The sequence below is a fragment of the Scyliorhinus torazame genome, chromosome 11 (assembly GCF_047496885.1).
Source record: "Scyliorhinus torazame isolate Kashiwa2021f chromosome 11, sScyTor2.1, whole genome shotgun sequence".
In the NCBI taxonomy this organism is placed as follows: domain Eukaryota; kingdom Metazoa; phylum Chordata; class Chondrichthyes; order Carcharhiniformes; family Scyliorhinidae; genus Scyliorhinus; species Scyliorhinus torazame.
The window spans coordinates 64346718-64366745 of record NC_092717.1 but is presented as its reverse complement, the minus strand read 5'-3'; the positions used below and the strand labels follow the sequence as shown (position 1 = coordinate 64366745).

The 20028-nt window shown below is 46.1% G+C and overlaps 1 protein-coding gene and 1 long non-coding RNA gene across 5 annotated transcripts in view; one reads left to right on the top strand and one right to left on the bottom strand.

The window, feature by feature from the left end:
- LOC140385314 (uncharacterized) overlaps nt 1-17932 on the bottom strand; it is a 32297-nt gene extending 14365 nt beyond the window's left edge. For both annotated transcript variants that reach the window (XR_011933333.1, XR_011933332.1), the window contains exons 1-2: nt 17802-17932; nt 16432-16511 (exon numbers count right to left, since the gene is read on the bottom strand). This is a non-coding gene — a long non-coding RNA (uncharacterized lncRNA). The remainder of the gene's footprint in view (nt 1-16431; nt 16512-17801) is intronic.
- Nucleotides 1-20028, top strand: part of pde1ca (phosphodiesterase 1C, calmodulin-dependent a) — a 1198716-nt gene that overhangs the window by 16547 nt on the left and 1162141 nt on the right. The gene's annotated exons all lie outside the window — the stretch shown is intronic.

The window sequence follows — 20028 nt, the reverse complement described above, 5'->3', positions numbered from 1 at the left end:
GGTAGGGTGCTCTTTTCAAGAGCCGGTGCAGACTCGATGGGCCAAATGGCCTCCTTCTCCGCTGTAAAATTCTATGATTCTATGAAATGAAATGAAATGAAATGAAAATCGCTTATTGTCACAAGTAGGCTTCAATGAAGTTACTGTGAAAAGTCCCTAGTCGCCACATTCCGGCACCTGTTCGGGGAGGCTGTTACGGGAAAACCATTGGAAAACCATTGACCTTGGAAATAGCTGCACAAAGCTGGTGCACGCCAACTTTAAACAAATGTGAGATGGATGCGGCGAGATTCTCATGCGCTGCTGACTTTATCTGGAAGGTAGAACTTCATTAAAAATGTTTGACGCGAATGAATGCTCATGGCATACAAAGTATGAATCTTTCACAGGATAGCATGAGGCTCGACATGCTGCAAACACCCTGCTGACTTAATCTTTGCATCTCAATCTGCCATTGGACAATCAAACTTTTGCATCCCACCTAATTCAGTGCCCCCCACATATATGTTCACTCTTGTGGGCTCGATATAATGAGGTGTGTTTCCCATCACCATCCCCCCACCCCCACTGTCCACGTTAGTTGACTAGCTAGGGGATACATTGTTTCGGTCCTGGGTAAGAGAGAACTTCTTAATGCAGCAAGTGGAAAATGAAGGAATCTTGTTTATGCAGCGAGTAGCAATGACCTGGAATTCTGAGGGCGATGGAAGCACATGATCAATGATTTCTAAGTGCCCTTTGTATGGACACTTGAAGGAAATACACTTGGAGGGTTACTGGAACAGATCCAGAAGATGGAGCTGATTGGATTGCTCGGCTGAGAGTTGCCATGCACTTGATGAGCTTTGTGAATTGTAATGGGCTGCATTGAGTGAATTTCAGATGAGGATTTCTGTTTAACCATTTAAATGAATATTCCATTTGTGTGTATCCAATTAACACAACTACATACATTTAATTATTGTCAGTTGTATGTTATCTCTTTAATAATGTATATAATTTTTGCTATGATGCATGGACAACTTGATGCATGGACACTGCTTGAACACTGCGGGAGGCAGCACCACAGTTGCAGCAGCCATCCTCCGAACACCCAGGGAATGGGCCCCAGCCCCGGGCACATGTCCGCGGCCGTGGTTTGGCAACATTCTGTTCAGATGTCTGAGTGCAGGGTGTGCAGTACACCTCGGCAGGGTGTAGGGTGTGCATGGGCAGGGTGTTTCGTGTGTGGTGGTGGTGGTGGGTGGAGGGTGGAGGGGGGGGGGGGGGGGGGGTGCCAAGACAACCAGGTCTGGGGGAGATGAGGCATGGGATTGGCGATTGGCTCACATCGCGGAACAGCACAGAAGCATCATACTGATTGTAGTGAGGGTATTTTAACGTGTCTCATACATGTATACAACATTGCCCCATTCTCCCCTCACCCTCTCCCCCAGGCACACTCCCCTCCTTACCCCCTAACTAGTCCCGCCCCCCACAGTGCCCCCTCAATGATCCTCTACATGCTTGGCCTTCCTTGCTCTATCACTGCATCAAGGTGTATCCCGAGGATGAACATGAGAGGTGGAGGCAGCCAACTGCTTACCCCTTGCGGACGTCCTCTGGAGGCTCTGGAACTGGAGGACCCTGGCACACTTGACAGTGGCACATGCACCCTGTCCTGCAGGCTGACTGCGAGACGTGGCTTTATCAGAGGGGTGAAATTCAGTGGAGCTGGTAGTTACCGTAGCACAGTGGTTAGCACTGTTGCTTCACAGCACCAGAGCACCAGGGTCCAAGTTCGATTCCTTCTTGGGGTACTATCTGTGCGGAATCTGCACGTGCTCCCTGTGTCTGCATGGGTTTCCTCTGGGAGCTCCGGTTTCCTCTCTCAAGTCCCGAAAGACGTGCTGTCAGATAATTTGGACATTCTGAATTCTCCCTCTGTGTACCTGAATAGGTGCCAGAGTGTGACGACTAGGGGCTTTTCACAGTAACTGCATTGCATGTTAATGTAAGCCTTCTTGTGACAATAATAGAGAGAGACAGTTGGTATGTCCACTTGGTGTTAACTTATCGAGTATAAAATTGGCATGTCATGCTGCAGTTGTGTAGAACCTTGTTAAGGCTGCACTTGGAATATTGTGCACAATTCTGGTCGCCACACAGAGGAGGTTTACCAGGATGTTGCCTGGTCTGGAGGGTGTTAGCTATGCGGAGAGACTGAATAGACTCGGACTGTTTTCATTAGAACGAAGGAGGTTGAGGGATGACCTGATAGAGGTCTACAAGATTCTGAGGGGCATGGATTCAGGGTGGAGATGTCAGTCACAATGGAGCATAGGTTCAAGGTCTGTGGGGCAAAGTTTAGAGGAGTCGTGCGAGTCAGGATTTTTTACACCGAGGGTGGTGAGTGCCTGGTACGCGTTGCCAGGGGAGGTTGTGGAAGCAGATACATAACGGCGTTCAAAAGGCATCTTGACAAATACATGGATAGGATGGGTATAGAGGGATATCGCACAATGAAGTGCTGAGGGTTTTCGCCAAGGTTAGTATCATGACCAGTACAGGCGTGGAGAGCCGAAGGGCCAGTTCCTGTGCTGTATTGTTTGTTCTTTGAATGTAACTTGCCACTTGTCAGGCCAAGCCTGGATATTGCCCAGGCCTTGCTGCATTTGGATTTGGACTGCTTCATTATCTGAAAAGTTGCAAGTGGTGCTGAATATTGTGCAGTCAGCCTTGCCATGCCAAACTCTGGAAAGCCGAGGCAGTTCCCACTTGCTGCCACTCTTGGTAACCTTTCTGGAGAATTGCACCCAAAGATTCATGCAGCACAGAAAAAGCCCTTTGGCTCAATGTGTCTGCGCCGGTCATTCAAATTCCTTTTTTCAGCAATTGGCCCATAGCCTTGTATGCTCTGGGATCGCAAGTGCACCGGTAAATACTTCTTCAATGTTTTGAGGGTCTCTGCATCCACCACCCTTTCAGGCAGCAAATTCCAAACTCCTACCGCCCTCTGGTAAAAAGATTTCTCCTCACATCCCCTCTAAACCTCCTTCCCTTAACTTAAATCTATACCCTGTGGTCATTGATCCCTCTACAAGGGGAAAGGTTTCTTCCTATCTACTCTATCTATGCCCCTCATAATTATATAGATCTCAATCATATCCCCCTCAGCCGCCTCTGCTCCAAGGAAAACAATGCAAGTCTATCTAATCCCTCTTCATAACTAATATCTTCTGCCTGGTCACCATCCTGGTAAATCTCCTCTGCACCCTTTCCAGTGCTATCACATCCCTTCTATAATGTGAAATCCAGAACTGCACACAATACTCTAGCTGTGGCCGAACCAACATTTTATACAGTTCCAGCATACCCTCCTTGCTCTTAAACTCTATGCCTCGGCTAATAAAAACAAGTATACCAAATGCCTTCTTAACCACTGCTTACACCTGCTCAGCTACCTTAAGGGACCAGTGTACATGCACACCGAGATCCCTCTGATCCAGGGCCTTGCCATTTATCATGCATTCGCTTGCCTTGTTTGTTCTGCCCAAGTGAATCACTTCACACTTAACTGGATTGAATTCCCTTTTCCACTGATCAGCCCGTCTGACCAGCCCATCTATATCCTCCTGTGATCAAACGTTACTCTCCTCACTATTTACAACACATCGATTTTTGTAACAAAGAACAACGAACAATACAGCACAGGAACAAGCCCTTCGGCCCTCCAACCCTGTACCGGTCATGATACCAACCTTGGCCAAAACCCTCGGCACTTCCTAGTACCGTATCCCTCTATTCCCATCCTATCCATGTATTTGTCGAGATGCCTTTTGAATGCCATTAATGTTTCTGAATCCACAACCTCCCCTGGCAACGCGTTCCAGGCACTCACCACACTCTGCATAAAAAACCTGCCTCGGACAACTCCTCTAAACTTTGTCCCATGGACCTTAAACCTATACCCGCTGGTTGGTGACTGACCCCTCCACGCTGGGAAAGAGTACCTGTCCATCCACTCTATCCATGCCCCTCCTAATCTTGTAAACCTCTATCAGGTCATCCCTCAAACTCCATCATTATAATGAAAACTGTCCGAATCTATTCAGCCTCTCCGCATAGCTAACACCCTCCAGACCAGGCAACATCCTGGTAAACCTCCTCTGCACTCTCTCCAAGCCTCCACATCCTTCTGGTAGTGTGGTGACCAGAATTGTGCGCAATGGTCCAAGTGTGGCCTTACCAAGGTTCTTTTCAACTGTAGCATTACTTGCCAGTTTTTGAACTTGAAACATCATCTGCAAACGTACTGATCACCCTTCTACATTCATATCTAAATCATTTAGATAAGCCACAATCAGCAAATGCCCCAACACTGGACACAGGCTTCCAGTCAGAAAAACACTCTTGACCTCTGCTTCCTGCCACTTAGCCAATTTTGGATCCAATTAGCCAAATGTTCTTGGATCTCATGGGCTCAAACCTTCATTGTTGTTGCTTCCTAAATCTGTTTCCATCTTTCCTGGACTTCTGTGTTTGAATCCCTCCAATCAGGTTTCCACCACTGTCACAGTACCGTGAGGGTTCTTATCAAAGTCACAAATGGCATCCTATGTGACTGTGGCAAAGGAAAACATTCCAACCTTGTCCTGCTCAACCTGTCTGCATCCTATGACACAGTTGACCACGTCTTCCTCCTCCAATGCCTCTCCGTTGTCTTCCAACAGTGTGGGACTACTGTCACATGGTTTCATTCTTATCTTACTAATTGTAGCCAGTGGATCATTTGCAATATCTTGGATGCAATGAAATAGGAAGTGGCTATCATACCTCTCGATTCCTCCATTGTTGTGAAGTCATGAGATTGCTTGTCCAATCTCCAGTACTGCCTGAACAGGCATTTTCTCCAGTTACATCTTGGGAAGACTGAAGCTATTGTTTATGGCCCTTGCTTCAAATTCCATTTCCTTAGCTGTCAACTCCATCCCTCTCTATGACAGTAGTCTGAAATTAAGCCAGTTTGTTTGCAACTTTGGTGTCACATTCGATCTTGAGATAAGAACAACAAAGAACAAAGAAATGTACAGCACAGGAACAGGCCCTTCGGCCCTCCAAGCCCGTGCCGACCATGCTGCCCGACTAAACTACAATCTTCTACACTTCCTGGGTCCGTATCCTTCTATTCCCATCCTATTCATATATTTGTCAAGATGCCCCTTAAATGTCCCTATCGTCCCTGCTTCCACTACCTCCTCCGGTAGCGAGTTCCAGGCACCCACTACCCTCTGCGTAAAAAACTTGCCTCGTACATCTACTCTAAACCTTGCCCCTCTCACCTTAAACCTATGCCCCCTAGTAATTGACCCCTCGACCCTGGGGAAAAGCCTCTGACTATCCACTCTGTCTATGCCCCTCATAATTTTGTATACCTCTATCAGGTCTCCCCTCAACCTCCTTCGTTCCAGTGAGAACAAACCGAGTTTATTCAATCGCTCCTCATAGCTAATGCCCTCCATACCAGGCAACATTCTGGTAAATCTCTTCTGCACCCTCTCTAAAGCCTCCACATCCTTCTGGTAGTGTGGCGACCAGAATTGAACACTATACTCCAAGTGTGGCCTAACTAAGGTTCTATACAGCTGCAACATGACTTGCCAATTCTTATACTCAATGCCCCGGCCAATGAAGGCAAGCATGCCGTATGCCTTCTTGACTACCTTCTCCACCTGTGTTGCCCCTTTCAATGACCTGTGGACCTGTACTCCTAGATCTCTTTGACTTTCAATACTCTTGAGGGTTCTACCATTCACTGTATATTCCCTACCTGCATTAGACCTTCCAAAATGCATTACCTCACATTTGTCCGGATTAAACTCCATCTGCCATCTCTCCGCCCAAGTCTCCAGACAATCTAAATCCTGCTGTATCCTCCGACAGTCCTCATCGCTATCCGCAATTCCACCAACCTTTGTGTCGTCTGCAAACTTACTAATCAGACCAGTTACATTTTCCTCCAAATCATTTATATATACTACAAAGAGCAAAGGTCCCAGCACTGATCCCTGTGGAACACCACTGGTCACAGCCCTCCAATTAGAAAAGCATCCCTCCATTGCTACTCTCTGCCTTCTATGGCCTAGCCAGTTCTGTATCCACCTTGCCAGCTCACCCCTGATCCCGTGTGACTTCACCTTTTGTACTAGTCTACCATGAGGGACCTTGTCAAAGGCCTTACTGAAGTCCATATAGACAACATCTACTGCCCTACCTGCATCAATCATCTTAGTGACCTCCTCGAAAATCTCTATCAAGTTAGTGAGACACGACCTCCCCTTCACAAAACCGTGCTGCCTCTCACTAATACGTCCATTTGCTTCCAAATGGGAGTAGATCCTGTCTCGAAGAATTCTCTCCAGTAATTTCCCTATCACTGAAGTCAGGCTCACTGGCCTGTAGTTACCGGGATTATCCTTGCTACCCTTCTTAAACAGAGGAACAACATTGGCTATTCTCCAGTCCTCCGGGACATCCCCTGAAGACAGCGAGGATCCAAAGATTTCTGTCAAGACCTCAGCAATTTCCTCTCCAGCCTCCTTCATTATTCTGGGGTAGATCCCATCAGGCCCTGGGGACTTATCAACCTTAATATTTTTTAAGACACCCAACACCTCGTCTTTTTGGATCACAATGTGACCCAGGCTACCTACACCCCCTTCTCCAGACTCAACATCTACCAATTCCTTCTCTTTGGTGAATACTGATGCAAAGTATTCATTTAGTACCTCGCCCATTTCCTCTGGCTCCACACATAGATTCCCTTGCCTATCCTTCAGTGGGCCAACCCTTTCCACCCTCTTGCTTTTTATGTACGTGTAAAAAGCCTTGGGATTTTCCTTAACCCTATTTGCCAATGACTTTTCGTGACCCCTTCTAGCCCTCCTGACTCCTTGCTTAAGTTCCTTCCTACTTTCCTTATATTCCACGCAGGCTTCGTCTGTTCCCAGCCTTTTAGCCCTGACAAATGCCTCCTTTTTCTTTTTGACGAGGCCTACAATATCACTCGTCATCCAAGGTTCCCGAAAATTGCCGTATTTACCTTTCTTCCTCACAGGAACATGCCGGTCCTGTATTCCTTTCAACTGCCATTTGAAAGCCTCCCACATGTCAGATGTTGATTTGCCCTCAAACATCCGCCCCCAATCTATGTTCTTCAGTTCCCGCCTAATATTGTTATAATTACCCAATTTAGCACATTCGTCCTCGGACCACTCTTATCCTTAAAGCTTCCAACCTCATATTGTGCTAAAGCTACCAACACCCATTCCCACCTCCGTAACATTACCCAAATTTGCTTGTGTCTCAGCTGATCTTCTATCGAAACCCTTTAGACTTGACTCTTTCCACTGACTCCTGGCTAGTCTCCCGCTTTCTATCCCAGTAAATTTGAGGTCATCTAAAACTTGGCTGCTCATGTCCTGATCCCTGATTACCCTCTGTGCTCACAGACCAACATTGGCTCCCAGTCCAGTCTTGATTTTAACATTTTCAGCCTTGTTTTCAAATCCCTCCATGACTTTGTTTCTCCCCCCTCTCTCTCATCATCCAGCCCCACAACCTTCCAGGATTTTGGGAAGACTGAAGTCTTTGTATTTAGTCCCTGTTTTAAACTCTGTTCCTTATCCCTGGCTTATCCCTCTCAATGGCAACGGTCTGAAATTAAGCCAGTCTGTTTGCAACCTTGGTGTCCCATTTGATCTTGAGATGAGCTTCCCACCTCACATTCTGCTCTCTTGTGTCATACTTTGTTTTCTAAAGCTCCTATGGGATGTGAAATGAAATGAAATGAAAATTGCTTATTGTCACAAGTAGGCTTCAAATGAAGTTACTGTGAAAATCCCCTCGTCGCCACATTCCGGCGCCTGTTCGGGGAGGCTGTTACGGGAATTGAACCGTGCTGCTGGCCTGCCTTGGTCTGCTTTCAAAGCCAGCAATTTAGCCCTGTGCTAAACAATTACCTTGAAAGTATGATACAAATATGTTTGGCAGTAGTAGTAACAACGCAGTATAATTTATTTATTTGAGATCTCATACTTCATGATTCCAGTGTGAGTTCACTTGTATCTCTCTATATCATTTTTACCATCAGTCTCTTGCATTCCATCAATAAAGCATAGTTTATAAAGGATACATACAAGTTACAACAAAATAACACAAACCCAATAAAAATGCATTCACCGCTTCTAATCTCTTCTATTATCTTATTACATTGGTGTATTATCTTTTCAAATTCTTCCAATCATCTTGTAACCATAAACACAAGTGACCAAACTAATATATTCCAGACTGGCACAACCATGGCTGAGTGACTTTTATATATTCCATCACCCTCCTTGAATTTGGGGATAATAGGGCAACAAGCCCTCTTGCACTCAGTGGAAAGCTGTTTCAACTTATTGCCTGCTAGTCCCACTGGCTGCACAAGACATTGATGTATTCGGGTAACCAGGACTCTTGTTATTTTTCTCTGTTAATGCAAAGCACCCATGTTTCTGTTCAGTATCTTTGGACTGAATACATGTTAGAGCCTGTGAGCTCTTCTGCTCAGCATATTACTGGTGATACAATCCCTGTGAAGACCAATAACCTGAAAGAACCTGTCTTGTTGTTCACCCTGCGGTAACATGGATTGCACACGATGCAGTTAACTGATCAAGTATACACCAAAGATGGGCGTTGGTTCAATATGAGATTTATTGAACTCCAGTAACGAAACACACAGCTGCCTGTGGGTTGACTCTCTACTACTGTAAGTAAACTAACGTTAACTATCTAGACCAGACTAGCTCTGATCCGCGTGTAGAAGGTGTTGAATGATTTGTACACCCTGACTGTCACTACAGGTATCACCAGTGGAAAGAGGCCGAGTGCTGATGCCTCGTGTGTTTTATAGGTGGAAGCCCCCTCTGGTGTCTTGTCTTGTGATTGGTCGTGTTCTGTTCTGTATATTGATTGACTCACCTGGGTGTCTGTCACTGCCTGCTTTTACCTCATGATGTGCATGGGTGCATATTATGACAGAACCGTCATTTCCAAACAGCCCCAATGGAAAAACTCAATGAACAAGATCACTTTTCAAAACTTATTCTTTACAATCAAACCAAGATAAATTAAAAATGGCCTGTTAATTAATTGGAAAAAATAGCAGATACAACAAGGATGGATCTCGCAGATTGCTCAGTTAGTCCCTTCAGCATATTAATCTGAGTCACAGGTTCTCATAAAACTCTGTTTTTCCCAGGCAAAGTTTCCTTTTCTTTGTAAAGGTGGCCAATTGCCTCCACGAATTGCACATCTATGAACTCCAGCCTGACTCCAGTACCCCCACCACCACCACAAAGATGAGAAATGCCAGGTTTGGACAGGATGTCAGGTAATGCATTTTGGAAGGTCTAATACAAGTGGGAAATATACAGTAAATGGCAGAACCCTTTAGAGTATTGACAGGCAGAGGGGTCTGGATGTACAGGTCACTATAAGTGGCAACGCAGGTGGAGAAGGTAGTCAAGAAGGCAGATGGCATGCTTGCCTTTATCGGTCAGGGCATTGAGAATAAAAATTGGCAAGTCATGCTGCAGCTGTATAGAACCTTAGTTAGGCCGCACTTGGAATATAGTGTTCAATTCTGGTCACCACACTGCCAGAAGAATGTTGAGGCATTGGAGAGAGTACCAAAGAGATTTACCAGGATGATGCCTGGTATGGAGGATATTAACTATGAGGAGAGGTTGGATAAACTCGGGTTGTTCTCACGGAACGACGGATGTTGAGCGTAAAAATATTCTTCCTCATGTCCCCTCTACATCTTCTGCCTCATCTTGGATCTATGGTTAGTAGAATTCTCCACCATAGAACTCTGCAAAGTTATGAGTGGCATGGACTGAATAGTCAGAAGCTTTTTCCCAGGGTGGAAGTGTCAATTACTCAGGGACATAAGTTTAAGGTGTGAGGGGAAAAGTTTAGAGGAGATGTACGAGGTAGGCTTTTTACACAGAGGGAACTCGCCTTGTCCATTGCTAGCCCAAATACACCCAGGTGCCCTTTCTAATCCCACCTTCCTGTACCCAGTCCATAGCCATGTAGTTGACAACACTTAAGAGACAGATCCAGATACTTTTAAAAAGAGTTTAGGGTCCCTGCCTCCGCCACCAACTCGGGCAGTGAATTCCAGACTCCCACTACCCGCTGCGTAAAAATATTCTTCCACATGTCCCCTCTACATCTTCTGCCTCATCTTGGATCTATGGTTAGTAGAATTCTCCACCAAGGGAAACAATTTTATCCTGTCCACTCTTATCTCTTCCTCTCAAAATCATGTCATTCCTCAGCCTTCTTTGTTCCAAGGAAAATTAGCCCAACCTATCCAATCTCTCCTCGTAGCTATACTTTTCTAGCCTTGGCAACATTCTTGTAAACCTCCTCTGCACTCTCTCGAGAGCAATTACAGTCATCCTGCAATGTGACCAGAACTGCACACAATACTCCAGTTGTGGCCTCACCAGTGTTTTGTACAATTACAACTGAAGTTGCTGATGTTTTTCATCTTGCATTCATCTGGACAAACACAAGAATGCCAAAATTCGAACAATCTCGACAATTCATATGATGGGAAAAAAAGAGTTCTGAATGTTTGGCAAGTTGACTCTGAATGAGGGATGGCAAAAGCTCCCCAAACTCCCAGATAATTCAAAAAATGTCCAAGGCTTTAACATAGAATCATAGAATTCCTATGTGCAGAAGGAGGCCTTCAGCCCATCGAGTCAGCACCGACACTCTGAAAGAGCACCCTACGTATGCCCACTCCCCCGCTCTAAACCTGCTCAACCTTGGACACTAAGGGGCAATTTGACATGGCCAATCCACCTAACCGGCACATCTTTGGACTGTGGGAAGAAACCGGAGCACCCGATGGAAACCCACGCAGACACGGGGAGAATGTGCAAACTCCCACAGACAGTCACCCGAGGCCAGAATCGAACATGGGTCTCTAGCTGTGAGGCAGCAATGCTAACCACTGTGCCACCGTACTGCCCCTCTCCTTTCAATCTAAAACTATCCTTTACCTCCTGAATAAGGCACAGATGGATCTTTCGCGAAGAACTTTTGTTTTCCAATGCAATGTACTTTGTTGAACTGCTTGAATTGTTTCTTTAAATTTTTATTTACTGCCATATCTTTTAATCTATTTACCCAATTAAGCTTAGCCAGCTCTCTGCTCATACCCGTGTAACTGGCTTTGCTGAGATTCTTTTTGTGATTGGCGTGTGCCATTTTCAAACTTAACATTGAATTCAATGGTTTTATGATCACTATATATTGGTGAACCTTTTACTATGGCATTACTAATTAAACCTGACTCATTACACAACATTAGATTAAAAATGGCTTGATCCACAGTTGATTTCATATTGGTCTTTTTTTTCCAACTCTTTCCATATTTATTGGTGCATTGTAATGTGTGACACTCTGTCCCATTCTGTCACACTCAGGTTACCATTACCCAGCTCACGATCCTGCTCTATTGCCTTGTCATCTCTCTTTAACTGTCCAGATCTTCCCTCAAATGAACCCTTCCCCCCATAATTCATTGAAATTGGCCGGTACGATGTTGTGGGCATCACAGAGGCTGCAAGGGGATCAGGGCTGGGATCTAAATATACAAGGATATGTGTCCTATTGAAAGTTAAGGTAGATGGGCAAAGGGGGTGGGGTTGCATTGTTAGTAAGGAATGAAGTTAAATCGAAAGCAAGGAGCGATATAGGATCAGATAGGTAGAGAATCTCTGTGGGTAGGGTTGAGGAATCGCATAGGTAAAAAGACACTGATGGGAGTTATGTACAGGCCCCCTAGCAGTAGTCAGGATGTGGGGCAGAAAATAAATAAGGAGATAGAGAAAGCATGTAAAAAAGGCAATATCACAATAATCATTGTGATATTGGGGGGGACTTCGAGATGCAGATGGACTGGGAAAATCAGGTTGGTAGTGGATCCCAAGAAAAGGAATTTTGGAATGTTTACGAGATGGCTTTTTGGAGCAGCTTGTGGTAGAGCCCACGAGAGAACAGGCAATTCTGGATTTGGTGATGTGTAATGAGGTAGACTTGATTAGGGATCTTAAGGTGAAGGAACCCCTCGGGAGCAGTGACCACAATATGATAGAATTTACGCTGCAATTAGAGAGGGAGAAGCTGGAATCAGATGTAATGGTATTTCAATTAAATAAGGGTGACTACAAAGATATGAGGGAGGAGCTGGCCAGATTTGATTGGAAAAGGAGCCAAGCAGGGAAGACAGTGGAACAGCAATGGCAGGAGTTGTTGAGGGTATTGTGGAGGCACAACAGAGTTTCATCCCAAGCAGGAAGAAACATGCTAAGGGGAGGACAAGGCATCCATGGTTGATGAGGGAAGTCAAGGACAGCATAAAAGCAAAAGAAAAAGCATACAAAGTGGCGAGGATTAGTGAGACGCCAAAGGATTGGGAAGCCTTTAAAAGTGAGCAGAGGACAACTAAAAAAGCAATAAGGGGAGAGAAGATGAAATATGAGTGTCGGCTAGCTAGTAATGTAAAAGAAGGTAGGAAGAGTTTTTTTCAACACATAAAAGGGAAGGGAAAGGCAAAAATAGACATTGGACCACTGGAACACGTGGCTGGAGAAGTAATAATAGGAAACAAAGAAATGGCAGAGGAACTGAATAGTTACTTTGCATCAGTCTTCACGGTGGAAGACACCAGTTGGATGCCAGAGCTCCAGAAGAATCAGGGGACTGAAGATGGATAAGTCACACGAAGGTGGATAAGATGGACTACACCTCAGTGTTCTAAAAGAGATAGCTGAGGTGATTGTTGAGGCATTGGTGGTGATCTTTCAGGAATCACTGGAGGCACGAAGGGTCCCAGAGGACTGGAAAGTGGCTAATGTAACACCACTGTTTAAGAAGGGAGGGAGGCAAAATACGGGAAATTATAGGCCGGTTAGCCTGACTTTGGTCATTGGTAAGATTTTAGAGTCTGTTATTAAAGATGAAATTGAGGAGTACTTGGAAGTGCATGATAAAATATTGAGTCATCACGGCTTTGTCAAATGGAGGTCATGTCTGACAAATTTGTCTGAATTCTTTAAGGAGGTAACAAACTAAGAGAACCAACAGACCAAGGAGAACCAGTGGACGTGATTTATTTAGATTTCCAGAAGGCCTTTGCCAAGTTTTGCATAGGAGACTGTTAAATAAGTTAAGAGCCCATGGTATTAAGGGTAAGATCCTGGCATGGATAGAGGATTGGCTGACTGGCAGAAGGCAAAGAGTGGGGATAAAGAGGTCTTTTTCAGGATTGCAGCCGGTGGCTAGTGGTGTACCTCAGGGGTTGGTGCTGGGACCACAACTTTTCACAATATACATTAATGATCTGGAGGAAGGAACTGAAGGCACTGTTGCTAAGTGTGCTGATGATACAAAGATCTGTAGAGCGACAGGTAGTATTAAGGAAGCAAGGGGGCTGCAGAAGGATTTGGACAGACTAGGAGAGTGGGCAATAAAGTGGCAGATGAAATACAATGTGGAAAAGTGTGAGGTTATGCACTTTGGAAGGAGGAATTTAGACTATTTTCTAAATGGGGAAATGGTTAGGAAATCAAAAGCTCAAAGGGTGGGCGTCCTGGTTCATGTTTCTCTGAAGGATAACATGCAGGTTCAGTCGGCAGTTAGGAAGGCAAATGCAATGTTAGCATTCATGTCAAGAGGGCTAGAATACAAGACCAGGGATGTACTTCTGAGGCTGTTTAAGGCTCTGGTCAGATACCATTTGGAGTATTGTGAGCAGTTTTGGGCCCAGTATCTAATGAAAGATGTGCTGGCCTTGGAAAGAATCCAGAGAAGGTTTACAAGAATGATCCCTGGAATGAAGAGCTTGTAGTATGAGGAACGGTTGAGGACTCTGGGTCTGTACTCGTTGGAGTTTAGGAGGATGAGGGGGATCTTATTGAAACTTACAGGATACTGAGAGGCCTGGATAGAGTGGATGTAGAGAGGATGTAGGAAAAACTAGAAGCAGAGGACACAATCTCAGACTAAAGGGACGATCCTTTAAAACCGAGATGAGGCGGATTATTTTCAGCCAGAGTGTGGTGAATGTGTGGAACTCTTTCCTGCAGAAGGCTGTGGAGGCAAGTCACTGAGTGTCTTTAAGCCAGAGATAGACAGGTTCTTGATTAATAAGGGCATCAGGGGTTATGGGGAGAAGGCAGGAGAACGGGGATAAGAAAAATATCAGCCATGATTGAATGGCGGAGCAAGCTTGATGGTCCGAGTGGCCTAATTCTGCTTCTATGTCTCATGGCCTTATGGTCTACAGTTGGAGTTATACAATGTGCCAGGCCACTTGTCTTTTGTGATTAAGATTGAAGAACAGCCAAGAGGTACAGCTCACACTTCTCCCAGTACCTCATGAATCAAACCCCATTTCTCATACAGCAATCTTTGAGCACATGTTCAGATCTCTGACCTTATTTATCCTACGGCAATTATCTTGTGGCTTAGGTAGTAATCCAGAGGTTACTACTTTTGTGGTTCTGATTTTTAATTTAGCTTTTTAATTCAGTTGCGCAACCTCCATCAGCAGATCTTCTTTCTGGCGGCATGGTGGCACACTGGTTTGCGCTGCTGCCTCGCAGCGCCAGGGGCCCGGATCCAATTCCGGCCTTGGATGTGGAGTTTGTACTTTCTCCCCGTGTCTGTGTGGATTTCCTTTGGGTGCTCCGGTTTCCTCGCACGTTCCAAAGATGTGCAGGTTAGGTGCACTGGCCATGCTAAATTGCCCCTTTGTGCCAAAATATGTTTAGGTTAGATGGGGTTGTGGGGATAGTGCGGGGGAGTGGGCCTGGGTAAGGTGCTCTTTCACAGGGTCAGTGCAGACTTGATGGGCCTATTGTCCTCCTTCTGCACTGCATGGATTCCATGATTTTTAAATTCTTTTTATTTATCTTTTTATTTATTCAAGGGATGTTGGCTTCGCTGGCTACACCAGTATTTATTGCCCATCCCTAATTGCCCTTGAGAAAGTGGTGGTGAACTGCATTCTTGAACGATTGCAGTCCATGTGGTATAGGTACACCCACAGTGCTGTTGAGAAGCGAGTTCCAAGATATTGACCCAGCAACAGTGAAGGGACAAAGATACATTTTCATATCAGGATGACATGCAGCTTGGAGGGGAGCTTGCAGGTGGTGCTGCTCCCCTATATCTACTGCCTTTGCCCTTCTAGATGGTAGTGGTCATGGGTTTGGAAGATGCTGTCTAAGGAGCCTTGGTGAATTCCTGCTGTGCATCTTGTAGATGGTATGCACGGCTGCTACTGTTCGTCTGTGGTGGAGCGAGTGAATGTTTGGAGATGGGGTGCCAATCAATAGGGCTGCTTTGTCCTGGGTGGTGTTGAGCTCCCCAAATGTTGTTCAGCTGCACCTATCCAGCAAAGTGGGGAGTATTCCATCACATTCCCGACTTGTGCCTCGTAGCTGATGGACAGAATTTGGAGATTCAGCAGATGAGTTATTCACTGCAGGATTCTGAGGCTCCAACCTGCTCTTACAGCCACAGCACTCTTTTATGGCTAGTCCAGTTCAGGTTCAGGTTAATGGTAATACCGTGGCTGTTGATAGTGGAAGAGTCGAGTGGCAGGGCAGCACAGTGGTTAGCACTGTTGCTACACAGCACCAATGTCCCAGGTTTGGTTCCTGCTTGGGTTACTGTCTGTGTGGAGTCTGCACGTTCTCCCTGTGGTCGCGTGGGTTTCCTCCGGGTGCCCCTGTTTCCTCCCACAGTCCAATGATGTGCGGGTTAGGTGGATTGGTCATGCTAAATTGTCCAAATGTTAGGTGTGGTTGTTTGGGCTGTGGGGATGGGGTGGAGATGTGGGCAGTAGGGTACTCCTTCAGTGGCCGTTGTAGACTCGATGGGCCGAATGGCCTCCTTCTGCACTGTAAAAAAATTATATTCTATAAGTGGCGTTCGAACAGTATTGAGTTGCTTGGTTTGAATATTTATAGTGAAGTCGGAGGACATAAGTTAAAGTTTTTCCTTTTATTTAAGAGCTGTTTAACTGTTAATTGCAAAGTTATTTATTTGATGTTAATGTGGTTATTTCTGTGTTTAGCTTAAAGTTTGTTTGAACATGAAAGGTACCTATTGATCAGAGTCATCACTCCTGGAGTGAAGTATCCTTTCCTGACAGTTTTACACATTACAAATTGTTTGTGGTTTCTTGTCTGGTATCCGAACAAAAATTGGGGTCTGGTCCGGTATCTGAACAATAGATACAATTACCATTATATTTATCGATGCAACATAAGCATAGAGACTTAGTATGTTGAAGTACTCAAGGATGTTACTTACCATTTCTCCTCATGTAAAAATCCATCTCGTATAAAATTCAACCCCATGAGAGTTAGCTGAACAAAGTATTATTCATCGATCTGCAAAAGTCAGGGATCCAAATATTTTAGAACCAAATTTCTCTCCAAACACATCAAAAACCTCACTTGAGTATCATTAAAACAGATACATTTATCATAATGTCTCCAGTTTGTACATGTCAATAACGGCAGAAAAAATATAGATTGATTTTGTTTTTTTGGCAGGAGGGAGAAATTAACAGATCAGAAAAGAGTAATAAATATTGCACATGGAAACAGGATGGAAAGACCAAATTCCAAAGCACACTTTAAATAAATAAAACACCAGGGGCGGGATTCTCCGACCCCCCGCCGGGTCGGAGAATCGCCGGGGGCTGGCGTGAATCCCGACCCTGCCGACCCCCCCCCCCCGACGATTCTCCGGCACGCGATGGGCCGAAGTCCCGCTGCTGGAATGCCTGGCCCGCCGGCGAGAATCAAACCACCTCTCTTACCGGCGGGACTAGGCGGCATGGGCGGGCTCCGGCATCCTGGGGGGGGGGGGGTGATCTGGCCCCGGGGGGTGCCCCCACGGAGGCCTGGTCCGCGATTGGGGCCCACCGTTCCACGGGCGGGCCTGTGCCATGAGGGCACTCTTTTCCCTCTGCCTCAGCCACAGCCTTCACCATGGCCGATGCTTAAGAAAAAAAACCCTGCGCATGCGCGGGGATGGCGCCAGCAGCCACTGACGCTCCCGCGCACGGGAGGACTTCCGCCGGCCGGCAAAGTCCTTTCGGCCCCGGCTGGCATGGCGCCAAAGGCCTTCCACGCCAGCCGGTGGAGTGGAAAGCACTCTGGCGTGGGGCTAGCCCCTCAAGGTGAGGACTTGGCCCCTAAAGGTGCGGAGAAATCCGCACCTTTGGGCGGCCCGACGCCGGAGTGGTTCCCGCCACTTCATCCCGCCGGGACCCCCCGCCCCACCGGTAGGGGAGAATCCCGGCCCATGTCTTGTTTCCTCAATGATCATCCTTGGCCTCTCTGTGGAGGGGCGGGGGTGGGGTGGGGGAGGGGAAGGGGGGGGCTCAGGCCTTCCCAACTGGGTTCTTGCGAATTGCTGGTTTAGTGCAATCCCTCTACCTCAAGGTTTAGGTCAAGGGCTTGGGGCTGTCAGCAGGATATTTCCCAATACGTGGCCCTGCACCTTTCTCTGACCCCAGAGCGGCATTGAAAGTACAATCCCAACCGATGCTAACGCTTTCTGTTCTGGGTGAGGGAGGCTCCATAATAAAAATACAGACAGACAAAATATCAATAAACAACTGGTTTGGGCACCGCAGGTCAGAGTCCAGGAATCCTGAGCAAGTAACTCACCTCCTGACTCCCCAAAGCTGGGAATGTTTATCTCTGTGACTTTGCTAACTTTTATTTAGCAAATGTAAATCCTTAAAGACAAGCGATAGCTTCCTTGTTTGCTTCATCTGGAGAGGAACACTCCACGGTAATGATTTGCACGGAGGCTCCAGCAGTGGGCGTTGGCTGCACAGAAGCCTTAGCCTGTCGTTTTAGCAGGGATCACTCCCGCTGTGGTAGTTTAAAGCCTGCTGTTTGACAGATGGGTTTTGTCATGAGGAATTTGCTAGTGACTTTTCATGTTTACAATTGACTGTGGACAACTGTTGAAATAATGACAGGCTAGAAGAACATCAATCTGCTATATAACAGCTTCCATGTATTCAATCGCTTGTATTTCTTTAGATGCATTTTCTACATTTTTCTGTCTATTTTACAATTTAATTTTCCCACATTCTGATTTCTTTGGTTCTATTTCTTGATTTCCTGGGCGGGATCCTCCGTCGGCCGATGCCGGAATCGAGAAACACGATCGGGCGAAGAAATTGTACGCCAAAAAGAATACCATGCTCGGGTCCCTTGACAGCGGTGTGAATGCATTTTATGCTGCACGCCAGCACAGCCATGCACATTGTACAGTAAACGCCATTGTCATATCATTAACTGACTCATCCTGGAAATTTCCAGGCTTCCAGCGATGTTCCGCCTCTACAAGGAGGAATTACCAATGGGCAAGATTCATTTGTGATATTGACAATCGGAAAACAGGTGCCATTGTTGTTGAGGGAGAGAGAAGGAGTACAGAGCGTGCCAAACATCGCTATAGGGTGCGTGCAGTTGTGCTAACAGGGGCGGCAAGGAGGTGGGCGGCATGGAGTTGCTGGCATGGTAGCACAGTGGTTAGCACTGTTGCTTCACAGCTCCAGGGTCCCAAGTTTGATTACCGGCTTGGGTCACTGTCCGTGCAGAGTCTGCACATTCTCCCCTGCGTTTCCACTGGGTGCTTTCGTTCCACAGTCCAAAGATGTGCAGGTCAGCTGGATTGGCCAAATTGCCCTCAGTGTCCAAAAAGGTTAGGGAGAGTTATTGGTTTACGGGGATGTGGTGGAGGTGTGGGCTTAAGTAGGGTGCTCTTTCCAAGGGCCGGTGCAAACTCGATGGGCTGAATGGCCTCCTTCTGAACTGTAAATACTATGATTCTGTGATTCTATGTCGGCCATGGGGTTGTGGTGGCCGGACATGGACCACCATTGCCTCAACCTGCAAGGCATCCATTTGGCTGTGCATGCCGCCGACTTCCCAATGCGAACGTAGCAGCATGGATCATATGGGTGACCTCCAGGCCACCCGCCTAGGTACCGCTGGCCCCTGTCATGGGAGTGTCCCTTTAAGAAAAGTTTTTGTCTTATCACATGGCCTCAGTGATGTCATTTTTTTGATTTGGCTGCTGTGGACTCAGACAGAGAACAGAAGTGTTTTGGCCTGTCTCTCTCTATTTTCATTTTAAATATCTGTTCAAGTGAAAAAAAACATTGATTATAGCTACTTGCTGTTTTGGTAACTTTAAAGATACAGTTTGCTTTCCGGAAGGGTTTAAACCTGCTGGTGAGACGGGGTCAGATCTCAGGGAAAGCCAGTCTTATTCAAGTGAGAATGCAGACTGCTGGGCCACGCCCTTGAAAAGGGGTTTTTGGTTTATGGGATTTTGTTTTGAATTGGAACAGTTAAGGGGGAATTTATTAAGTGTTATACATAGATTACTGTCGCTGTGGAGTAACTTTAAGTTTGTAATTGATAAAAATTCTTGCTGTGTGTTTATATAAATGTTAACTCAGTTCTTAGCATAAAGCCTGATTTGATTAAAGTGTCTAGGAAGACTGTTGAATCACACCTGAAGTGAAGGCTCTTGTGCTCATCCTAGCCAAATTCAACAAAAGGTTATAGGTCAGATGAACTCCATAATACACTTTGGATTTCTTAAATCCTGGCCCATAACACCCCAGCCGACCCATCCACGTGATAGGCCTGCTCCAGCGCGACCGGTGCCATTATCTTGGCTGGGATGAGGGCGGCATGCATTGGAATTGCACAAGTTCAATGTGGTGCTGGTGCTAGCCCATTATGACCATAAGACATAGGAGTAGAATTAGGCCACTCAGCCCATCAAGTCTGCTCCGCCATTCAATCATGGCTGATATTTTTCTCATCCCTATTCTCCTTCCTTCTCCCCATAACCTCTGATCCCCTT